Here is an 8,949-nt window from a genome sequence, read left to right on the forward strand (position 1 = left end):
GGAGATAGATGATTAAAGGTGAGGAGTGAGGTAATCGATGGTCTGCCAAGCATAGGGGGCTCCAGGGCTCTTCACAGGACGCCTGTTCACGAAATGGCAGCATTACCATGATCTGAGGGGGGAATTTTTAGCTTCTCGACATGGCAAAGGTCGCATTGAGCATTTGCAGAGACCCAGTTAATGGGTTGGTGGTCTCAACGGGCCTGTACTGGACAAGAGGGGGACTCTCCATTCCTGAAAGACAACTCTTAATTACTTTATTGATAAGATGGGGTCAGTTGAACGGGTCCTAGAGGGTCCGCGGTTACAGTTCTTACCAATTATAAAATGCATTCGGCTCTGTCTTCCCTGTGTCCTCTCACGGCATTGCTCAGAGCAGAATGAACTCCCCTCGTCGCAGTTATCAACATAAACAGTGGAGCAGCTTCAAGGCAGGAGAAGCCTCTGTCTTCTGTTGAAGACAAAAGCCGCCCTCTTGAACCCCTCCCTGGCGACGGTGGTTTTGTGTCAGTGCAGAAAAGGCCAAGCACATGGAAGTCATCACAGAAAGCTTTACTCATCCAGAAAGAAAAGCCCCTGTGATGTGTTCAACGTTCTCCAGTCCCAACCCAGATGTTTTGCTATCTAAAGGTCGAGGGACTTTTTATGATTTAAGAGGCAGGGAATCTCCCAAGTCAGATGGCCATAAAGAGCTTCTCTCCAGGCAGCACTGCTCCGCGCCCTTCAGGGTTTCCGCCTCATCCTCAGAAAGGGAAAGACCCTGAAATCAGCTATAGGGTAACATTTTAAACAACTTCCAGGATGAACACGTTCCATAGGTTTAACCTAGTTTTCTCCTGCTGTTACTGAACATAAGAGACAGTGGGATTGTTGCCTATCAACTCCACATAAGGGAGCCAATGGCAAAAACTGGGACCGTGTCTGCCTTCCACCCCCCGTGTATGCTTGCTGCTCAGTGCCAGTGTAGGAGACTCAGCCAGTACGCATTTTTTTCAAGGTCTAAGTCGACAGGGTCATTGGCATGCCAAAGCTACAAGGATTTAGGCGCTAAGAAGAAATCTAACATGTGTTAGAACTTGTTCTTGAAGAAAGGGAAAGGATATGAGATTTGCTAAAACAGCATGGGAAAGAACAGGTAAAAAACAAGTACCATAATGTTGGCAGATCCAAAAGACCACTGTTGTTCCTTCTTCCTTATTCCTCCATTACTTCTTCCTTATTGACTTAAAAATGAATGCTTGTTTTGTGTTAATTATTAACCTGACAGGTGTTTTGTTAATCACTAGTGACAGAGTTAGATGTGTGGTGACATCCCCATAGGATGACCTTGTGCGCTTATCTGCACAATTAACTTCACTGAGCCCCCATGTGTGTCTAAAGGCTGGAGGAGCCGTCCCTGGTAGGGAGGGCAAGGGATGATGCCCGAAGTTAGATCAGCACAGAGCACACATCCAAAAATGCCCAATAAATATCCGTAAAAGACACAAATCAGAGATGTGGGTTGGATAGAAAATCAATGGTGTCAAGTTGAGAGAGGGAAGAATCTGCAACCCCAGCACAATTAAGCAGAAGCATGGTTAGGAGTACAAATTCTGGAGCCAGGTGGCCTAAATCCTGCCACTTAGCAGCTGTGTGACCTAAACTTCTTTGGGCCTTGGTTTCCTTGACTATAAAATGGTGGTGATACTGACAGTACCGGCCTCAGAGGACCGTGGTAAGAATGGAATAAATCAACATGAGAAAGCACTTAGAAAGACACCAAGCGTTCTGTAGACGTAACTACTAACTTTGTCTAACCAAAGGGACCCAGCTTATGGCATCTTTAAAGATGGAGGTGGGGCTGCGGCCATCACATTTCTTTGCTGTTGGCTCTCATATGAAAGCTTTCATTGGACGATGTAGTGGGTTGAATGACAGCCCCCCCCCAAAAGATATGTCCAGCTGGAATCTGTGAATGTGACCTTATTTGGAAAAACGGTCTTTGCAGATGTAATTAAATCAAGGATCTCTGAGATGAGATCATGCTGGATTAGGGTGAGCCCTAAACCCAATGACACGCATCCTTACAAGACAAAAGACAAAAAGAGAAGGGAAGAAGATGCACAGAGGAGAAGTCCATGTGAACACAAAGGCAGGGATCGCAGTGATGCGTCTACAAGCCAAGGAACACCAAGAACGGCCGGCGGCCCCCAGAGGGCCTGGGCTGGATTGTCGTCAGAGCCTCCAGAAGGAGCCAACCTGCTGCTGCACGGACTGCAGACTTCCGGCCTCCAGACTGTGAGACAATACATTTCTGGTGTTTTAAGTCACCCAGTTTGTGGCAGTTTGTTACAGCAGCCCTAGAAGATGGATGCAGGTGACATTCTGGGTCTCAGAATTGGAGGAGACTGAAGAAAGCCTACTTTGGATTCTCAGCCTTATGTATAGTCTTGTCTCTGGCAACAAGAAAATGACTTGGTATTTTTCCCACATTCAAAGAGTTGAATGAAATTCCTTGGCCTAAGTCTGCATATCATCAAGGGAGGGGAAATTGAGTCGAAGAGCAGAGGGGTGATCCTCATGGTCATGTGAGGAAGTGGCAGAGGCAGAGGGCTCACTTAAGAGGGGGTAATGACAGGTATGGCAAGAAGATCATAAAATGAACAATCTGAAGACCCAAATTCTAATCCAGGTTCTGCATCTTACTAGCCGGCTGACCTTGGGTGAGGCCCCACCATTTCTTGGGTCTCAGGTTTCCTGTCTGTGAAATGGAGGGATGGGCTGCGTGCTCTCTGAGGTCCCTTCCACTGCGACACTCTGTGAGTTTGTGTCCACCCTCCACCACAGCTGGGGATGCAGCACAGAGGAGGAGAGCGCTGACAGCCCCACTGTGGCCGGTCCTTGGCTCTGTCCGCCAGCATAGCCCTGCTGCCCATCCTTACCTGTCTGCCAAAGCCCGAGAGCGAGGAAGGTGGGTGAGGGCGGCCGGCAAGATGCGGTGCCCACGTCGGCCGTGGTGCACTGCAGCAGCGTGGCCGCGCGTGTCCCAGGCAGGATGCAGGCAGCAGAGTATTTCCTCCCAGTCTGTTTAGAAACAAGTCACACAGCAGCTCTTACTTCAGTAATGAAATGTACACGAAATTGATGCAGTTGGTCCTTCTGACCAATTTATTTAAAAGAGGAGTCTTAGTTGCGGTGCCCCGACTTTCTCCTTTATTGTCCTTTCTCAGACTCTGAGTTAAATTCAAAATCTGGGAATACCTTCTTGTCTCCTCACTCTCTCTACTTTTTGGTTCATCTATTCTGCATTCTCTCTTGTGGATTATATTAGGATGCACTATTTTAACCGTATCTGTAATTTAAAGCGCTCCTCTCTCCTGGAATTTTCCTAATTAAATCCCTGGTTCAATCTTAAAAGATATTAAGTTACATAGAGGCAGGAGCAAAAAGTTTAGGAATCACAGACACGTCAGGACAAAATTTACACTTTCTGGCCATCTTGTACATTTCATAAGCATGCAGATTTTATAAATGGGATTTTCTTGAAGGAAAGCAAAACTAAAGATTTCCCCAAACTGTTGAAAATTTGCCAGCGGACAGAGAGGAATTTTCCTATTCTTTTCACCCTGGGTCTACCTCTGTCCTTTTTTAGTAAAGTGATGGTGTGGACTTGTCTGAAGCCAAGCAGACGGTCACTCATTGCCTCTGCTCCTTCCTGGGCATCAGGCTGCAATTCTCAAACTTCTGAACAAGTCGCACCTTCTCCAAAATGTGGTCCCGGAAAGGAAGGAATTAAGAATTCTGCAATCCCAGTCTTTTTTTTTTTTGCAAGAAAAGCATCTTCAGGTGAACAAAATGTGGGAGGTGGGGCAAAGCGTTGGACCTGGTTGTGAGGAAGTGTGGGGAGGGAGGAGGTTGTCTGGAGATGTGTCTTTAGGAGCGGGCATCTTGCAGTGTCAGGGGCTTAAATTAAACTGGGGGGAGGGGGAGAGACCATCCCGCCGCCGCCTGCAGCGTTGTCTCCCGGCATCATTTCGGTGCAGGGACCCAGCTGACACTTCTTATTTCGGGTCCTGCCTCCCCAGCAGCAGTCTGCAACTTGCCGGCATCCAGGCAGGACGGCGGCCACAGAGCAGAGGAGAGAGGTAACTTTCAGGGAGGGGTGTGTTGATTTCTTGATGCTAGATCAGTTTGTTTTACTTGCTCCCTAGGCAGAGAGCAGAAATATCCCCTTTTCTTTGGGTTTTTAAAAAGCTTTCTCCTCCAAGAAGCTGTGGCCCTCTCCCTGCACTTTGCAGAAACTCTGGGCTCCGTGAAGTTCATCCAGGTCCTTCCCCGCATGGCTTTCCAGCCGAGCAGTGTAGGGAAAGCTGAGTCAGTTACTAACAGGAGTACATTTTTCAAAATAATTTTTAAATGCTGTTTGAATTATTATTTTTTTAATTCTCATGTTGGTTTCGTGTTTGCACTTTGTTTTAATTAAGCTACAATGAATATAAGTTTGTGGAGGAAATTCTGGTGGAGGTTTTATGATAAAAGAAAAAATTCTCCTCCATTGCGGTCCTGCTGCAGTCCCAGCAACCTGGTCAACTGCAGAGGCTACCACGGTGCCGTCGGCTTCTCCTCTTTACCCTTGCTGGAGTCTGAGTCTCTGATTCCCGCCCGCCTGGCTTCTCCAAGCTCCCCGTCCCCCATCTCCTTGCCCACCCACCCTCTGCAAAGGACCCCGGTAAGTGAGCTGATGTCTGTGACACTTGGGGTTTGAAGGAGAATTTGGACACTGCAGCTTTAAGAATGCCGTACTGCGAAATCTTTCTCCTTCAAGTGACTGCAGAACCGCAGCAGCAGCATGGGGAGGAGGCAGGAGGAGGAGGAGTATGTGGAGGAGGAGGAGGAGGAGGAGAGAGGAAGGGATACCCACTCCCGGGGTCAGCCCGTTGGGTACCTCGGACTGGGGAGCGCTCAGCCCCAGGCAATATCCAAACGCAATCAGGACCTTACTTTGGGTTGGTTTCCCTCTCCCACATGCTTGGGGCGGGGGACTCCACAGACTTACTGAGGAGTTTAAGCTTGGTCCTTGCCTTGGTGCGTGCGTTGTCTGGTGACTGGCTCTTTTCAGCCCTGTGGAATTGGGCTGGAGAATTCGGGTCTGATCTCTACTGTGATCTTTCCAGTCTGCCTTGAACTCTGGGAACACAGACGCAGTCTTCACTGCCTTATTAATTGGGGGTGGAGGTTTTCTTTTTTTTGGGTTTAATGAGATGAGCTTTGGAGGGAAACTCAAAACAAGGACTTGACTTGTGACTATGGGGGCAGAGGCTGCAGCATTTCAGAAGGGATGAATTTCCTCTGTGTTAGTAGTAGGTGTTGAATGATGGTGCCTGGGACGCCAGGCAGTTGGGGGTGTGCTCCATAAGGGGCTCATTCAGATGGAGATTGCGCAGAGGCAGCAGAAAGCCCACTTTGGGCAGCAGCTTGTTTTGGGGAAAGGCACAAACAGCCCAAGGCCCCTGAGCCCTGGTCTCTGGGACCAGACTCCCCCCCCTACCTGGCAAAAGGGCTGCCCCAAAGCCAGTTGCTGCCTCAGTAGGTGCCTCCTGGAAGAGCTCCCAGTCTGGCACTGCTGGCATGGCATTTCCAGACAGGCCGTGCTTGGATCCAGGTCTGCACTGGGGGTGACGTTATGCAGGACCAACGTGGCATCTACCCAGGTGGTCCCAGGCACTGGAAGGGCTGAGCTCCTCAAAATTCCTTCTCAAGCAAAAATGTGTCTTTTTACCAAAAAAAAAAACTTTCGGTCTTGCAATAAATCAGCTTGAAGGGTGTGCAGCAAACCCCTCAGATAAATTATCCAGGCAAGGCCCCGAAACAGCAACTGGGCCGAGGCTGGCGATGCACCGTGACCTCCTTGGGTTCCTGCACTGTGTTCTGGTCCTTGCTGTAGAGCCAGACTTGAAGGCTCATCTGGAGAGAACCATGCCTGTACTCCACCTGGGGCTGCTGGTGTTGAAGCTCCTTGGGGCGTGAGAGGTGCTCCAATCAAAGCTTCCGTAGCCATTTGGAGAAATGCGGGCTCATAGACAAATATTTTATAGGGTCTTAGACAACACAGTTGCCTAGACTGGGAGAACCCTACAGGATTTAGGAGAGGCAACCCCTATTTCCCTAATTAGGAGTGTCTTTCTACTTGCCACTTTTGCAGTCCCCATTCTGTCCCTCACAACCCTTTGTCTTGATCCACCCATTTTTTTATACATTCCCTGTATATTTAAAACCATCTTTGACCTCTGCTCGTAAATCTGTGGCGGGTGTTTGCAGATCCCCCTGAATGTTATGCGGAACTCTAATTTTTCAGACTACCATCCTTAGATGTGAAAGATTTCATGTCCAGTGCACCCAGACAGGTCATCAGGGTCCCACACCCCGGGGTCTTTGAGGTCAGCATCACGTGATATCTGTGAATTTGTGTGCATCAGGCAGAGCTTGACCCCCGACTCTAGGAAGCTGCTAGGATGTGCCGTTTGGACAAACGATGAGTCTCCCCTCATCAGTAGGATGGAGGTGTCATGGCATTGCCACCCTGGGGAGCTGGAGGACAGGGCTGGCATGCCCAAGCACATTCATCTCCCACTCAGTGCCTCCCTACCCAGCCCGGATGACAAATAATCATCCTTTATATCTGGAATTAATTCCTTTATATCTGGAATTAGCCAAGAGAAAGACCTCTTGTCAATGACTGCAAAGCAAATGCTGCTGTTGGCCCCCAGCATCCTGTCCATGTCCACTGGTCTCTGGTCCCCTATGGGGAGGTCAGGTGAGACAGGAACTTCACAAATGTGCTGTGAGGGGGAGCAGGTGACCCCTGAGCCCAGCGCTGTGACGTCACTGGAGCTTGTGAAATGAACTGCACACACTGCCAGGATGAGCTGAACGAGAGGCTGCCACAAGCTTCCCAGCTCCTTCCCTCAGGCAGGCGCTGTCTGGACCAAAGGGACCACTCAAGACAGCCGGGGAAGAAGCAGCCAAGGTGACACAGACCCTCAGGGGTGGATAGGCGGAGGGAGGGCCTCCGCCCCTGCAGGCCCCTGGATGCCCTCATCTCTCAGGCCACAGAACAGGAAAGCCAGCTTGGGAGGAGCTGGTAAGGCAAGAGCTGGCCCTGGACGGCGAGGGGCCAGCATTTCCCAGGTCATGCCAGGCAGAAAATCCAACGCATTGCTGACAACCACCACACCCTGCTATTCCCATGTCAGAACCACTGGGCAGTGAGGACAAGATTTTCCCCTGGCTGTCCGCAGGTCAGATCCCCATGGCCTTGTGCCTGCCCCACAGTAACATCCAGGAGGTGATAGGTCTTTAAAAAGAATTCTCTATCTTTCCACCCCCCAGAGTACTTGCTGCAGGGCACATTATTATTATCCAGTAATTGCTGAGGGGAGAAAATGAGGCGGGCCTGGTCCTGGCATTAGGTGAGGGTGTGCTGGAGGGGCACGGAGCGGGGTGTACGTCTTGGTCCGAGGCTCCTGGGCACCTCGCAATGCACCAGTGCTGACTCAGGGCTGCTCTAGCGCTCTCCTCTCGCACCCCATCAACTGCCCCAGCCTTGGCCAGCTGAGCCCGTGCTGCCGGTTCTTCGGTCTCCTTGCGCAGGGACAGTTGGAACCCAAGCTGCTGCGGGCCCTCCCCCGCCCTCCTGGGCCAAGTCAGCAGTGCTGGCGGCTGCGGGGCTGCAGCGGCGGGCGGCGCAGGGGCCCTGCACCACTGCTCCGGGCTGCCGGCGGCGCGCTCACGTCCCGACGGCCACCTCCCGGCGGCTGCGCGCAGCCCGCGCCGAGACAGGACCCCGTCCCTGATTGGTGCGTGAGTGAGACTCTGGCTTTGTTTATACAACGATTTCTTCACGACTCTACTTCACCGGAGTTGAGGGCTGGGGCAGGAGGCAGTCTTCCACGGCGCGAAGGATGACAAACGGAGCTCTTGTACCGACTGCCTTCGGGCGGGCATCCTTGGACGGGCCGTTTTCTCAAATGCTTCTGTATGGAGCACCCACCAGGTGTGGGGCGTGATTTTTGGGAACCTCGGGAGAAGAACAAGATGTGCAGCTCCTCGGAAGGGTCAGGAGGGTGAAGGCTTTGCGAGGAACCCAGGGAAGCTGTGTCCAGGGCCCTGGCTTTGGACTTCCTACTCTGAATCGTGGACGCCAGTTTGGAAAGCGGGGCTGCCATTCCAGTTGGGGGGTAAGGAAAGGATTCCCAACTCAGGCATCCTCTTGGGTGAGGGCAAAGGGACCCTCTGGGACCACACCCTTGAATGCTCCCACTCAGGATTCCTGGGAAAGCCTATGGAGACAGTTTGGGGTACAAAGGCGGTGGGAGAAGGTTTTGTCCCCAGTGTCATGGAGTTAGTTGTGGAAGGTTAAGGTTGGATCCAGAGGAAGTCCAGCTTCCCCTGCAGAGGGAAGCTGAGCCAGCAAATGTGGGTGGGGTGCAGTAGCTGCTGACCCTCCTGGGTGATGTGAGGGGCTTAGGTGGCAGGAGCCAGGGGCCTAGGGACAGAGAGAGCAGCCCCAGGGGGTCCAGACTGCACCTTGTGCCCTGAATAGCAGCCTCTGGTGCAGGTCTCAATTATGCCAGCAGCATGAAAATGCTGCCCGACTTGTCCCCAGGGGCTGGTTCCTTGGCAGAAGCCCTGTCTCCCGACAAGATGGGAAGTGATGTCACGCTGCGCACAGGAGCTTGCTCTTCTGGGGATGTTCACGGGTGTGACACAGTTCAGAGACTGTTGCCTCTCACTGACCTGGACCTTGGACTTCCACAGGAACAGCCTTGGCACTGGCGGCCGCTTCTTCCCATCGCTCGCGTTAGTGTCTTCACCTTGGAGGCTGCCCTGGGAGCCTGCATTGCGCTGGGAGGGGGAGGGAGGTCGAAGCGGAGAAGGGGCAGGGGATGGCAGGGGTCGTGGGGCCTGCAG

This window comes from Equus quagga, chromosome 5 (genome assembly GCF_021613505.1).
Source record: "Equus quagga isolate Etosha38 chromosome 5, UCLA_HA_Equagga_1.0, whole genome shotgun sequence".
Classification (NCBI taxonomy): Eukaryota; Metazoa; Chordata; class Mammalia; order Perissodactyla; family Equidae; genus Equus; species Equus quagga.